Source organism: Rosa chinensis, chromosome 5 (assembly GCF_002994745.2).
Source record: "Rosa chinensis cultivar Old Blush chromosome 5, RchiOBHm-V2, whole genome shotgun sequence".
In the NCBI taxonomy this organism is placed as follows: domain Eukaryota; kingdom Viridiplantae; phylum Streptophyta; class Magnoliopsida; order Rosales; family Rosaceae; genus Rosa; species Rosa chinensis.
The window spans coordinates 64,964,200-64,966,725 of record NC_037092.1 but is presented as its reverse complement, the minus strand read 5'-3'; the positions used below and the strand labels follow the sequence as shown (position 1 = coordinate 64,966,725).

Genomic DNA, 2,526 nt, shown 5'->3' with positions numbered 1-2,526 from the left:
AGCCTTAGAAATGAATAATTCAACAAAAAAAAAAAAGGAAAGAAGAAGATGAACAAATAGATTCAAACCGCGTTAATTTTTTTTTGTTTTTCGAGTATGAAAGAAAATATATATAGTGTTCATAAACTATGAACAATAGGGTGGTATACAATTGGACCACTTCGATCTATTGGAATCATTTTCATTCTAAATAATCTGATAAGTGCTTCTTGGATGGTCACGCCTTTAGGAATCTGCATTTTACGTAGCATCTTCCAAACAAGCTAGAAATTGGCATATAGCAATACTTTTGTTAAGTATTCTAACGTTTTTATATCGAATTTTTTTTCTTTTTCTTTTAGACTCAATTCCTCTACGATCCCTCGAGTGTAATTTACTATTTTCGGCGATCAGTCTCAGTTTGGCATGCTACTTGTCAAATCGGCTTCATCTCCAATCGGCTCCATCCTTCCCCGTAAGGTTTTGGAGAGAAGTGACGACCACAAAGAGCTCGATCCCACCACTTCACTCATCAGCATTTGCAAAGTGGATGCAGAAAGATGGAAAATCGAAGAGGGAGATGGCAACAGCCTTCTGGAGAAACTCTTGCCATGCGAAATACAGCCGCAAAACTTGGGTGAACTCTAGGGAAAAATTATCTAATAATTCCTTTCGCTGCTACTTTAATATGGATTGCAAATTTAGTTCGGTGTGTATTTTTGACGTTACCTATGCCTAATTAATGTGGGGCTGCTAGCCAAACTATTAACAAGATCAACAAGAAAAAGTCACCTCAAAATTAGGTCAAAGCTCTAAAAATTTCGACTTTTATTGCCTCTTCTACGGTCATTTCATTGATTTGTATACAAAGGTTTCTAATCGATATGTATGGATGAATCTAGACGTGTGGTGCATTGGTTAGAGACTCCTTCAGTTTTCATCTTGCCATTTTCTACACTCGGATTGAAATTCAGAACTATGGTGGCTTGTGATTGTATGGCAGATTGACATAACGTACCGTCACTCCAATACATGCACAATCCATGTTGAAACTCTCGTTCTACGTAAGGTCCTACCCGTCTACTAAGATAGAAATCGTTACCCGGCCAAAGTTTACGTCATGATTGAAAATTAGTAAACGGCATGTTTTGAGATCAAATTGTTCTGGTGCATCTCATGATTGCTAAGTTGTGAACATCCAATCCAATTTTTCCAATTGGTCACCAAAAGCCTAACGATTTATTGCATGGTCCAAACTCCAAAGGACTCCAACTAGAATCTTCTTGCGTTCATATCTGCATGTCATGGGAATAGGCTTTTCCACTGTGTTTTCAGTAAGTTTCACACCAGAATTTTTGGTTCTTCTTTTATTAGTTTTAGACCCTCTTCCTTAAGAAATTTAGTGGAAGACTGGGTGATTACTTCATTTTAATTATTTTATTTTCTTTTGTCTAAAGGAGTACAACTCAGCAGGAATGAAGGATGAAGAGCTGACATACAAAAAAAGAAGAAGTACGTATTTCAATTTACAGTGCTAGACCTTTCAAAAAAAAAAAAAAAATTACAGTACTAGAAAGTTTGTCTAATCAAACACACTTACCAGTAACACCTACAAAGTGAGTTAAAATGAGGGCTACATTTTACTTCCCAATATTATACAAATAACAAATAAGCACGAACATCATCTATACAACCAGTAGCTCGATCTTCAATAACTTTAGATTTATTCGGCTTCAATTGCAGAGGCTTGACGTAAAGTAACCCCCAAAAACTAACTCGTGCATATGGCGGGGATTGATCAAGTGTAAAACAATCAACATTCCAAGGAGATGGATTAATTTTATCTAGCAGATTGTGTTTGGCTCCAAAACCAGTCTGGTTGCAAACAGTTTTTTTTTAGCGTGCGCAGGCGTGCCAGCACCGTGGGGTGCAGTCGTTGGGGAGTCTCTTGACCTGACTTATTCTTAAACGCTGTGGACGAGGAGAGCACCAACCTCGTCACCAGGTTCTTTTCTATGCATTCTGGAAAATGACTTCTTGCCTTACGGATAAGGGCTTATGCTGTGATCTCTTCGCATCACCGAATCGATACTAAACGTTGTAGGTTGAGCAGAGCAATCACCGAGAAGTTTGGAGACGGGTTTGCTAAAGCGTATCTTTAGCTTCGTTGGGTTGTGAGGGCGTTACCCTTACTTCGTTGGTTTTCAACTAGGTTGAAGGTAGGTCTGCTCCAGAGAGACTTTGATAATCGTTGAGATTGATTGCAGAGTTGTTGTTTTCTGTCCTTGAAATCTGGTATTTATACCCTAGGGTTTCGACTGTTCCTTGCCACAGAAGAATTATCGATTGAACTTTCTTAATCAATTTCCGCTACTTGATTCCAATAAGAGCTCGTTTTCCTTATGGACATCAGGATGGGTGAAGCTATAATCCAAACCCAAGCAGGCTTAATTTTGGGCAGCAAGTATCGGCCCGCTACGCTAAATCCCCTAAAGGGATCTTGCCAAAATTACTTTTGGGCTCAAACATTGCCCCCCAGGCCTCGAG

The 2,526-nt window shown here is 38.9% G+C and overlaps 1 long non-coding RNA gene across 1 annotated transcript; it reads left to right on the top strand.

The window, feature by feature from the left end:
- The first annotated feature begins 886 nt into the window (after window positions 1–886).
- LOC121049021 lies at window positions 887–2,020 on the top strand. Its single transcript, XR_005799144.1, has 3 exons — window positions 887–1,313; window positions 1,437–1,491; window positions 1,723–2,020. It is a non-coding gene; the product is annotated as an uncharacterized LOC121049021 (long non-coding RNA).
- Window positions 2,021–2,526: the final 506 nt, after the last annotated feature.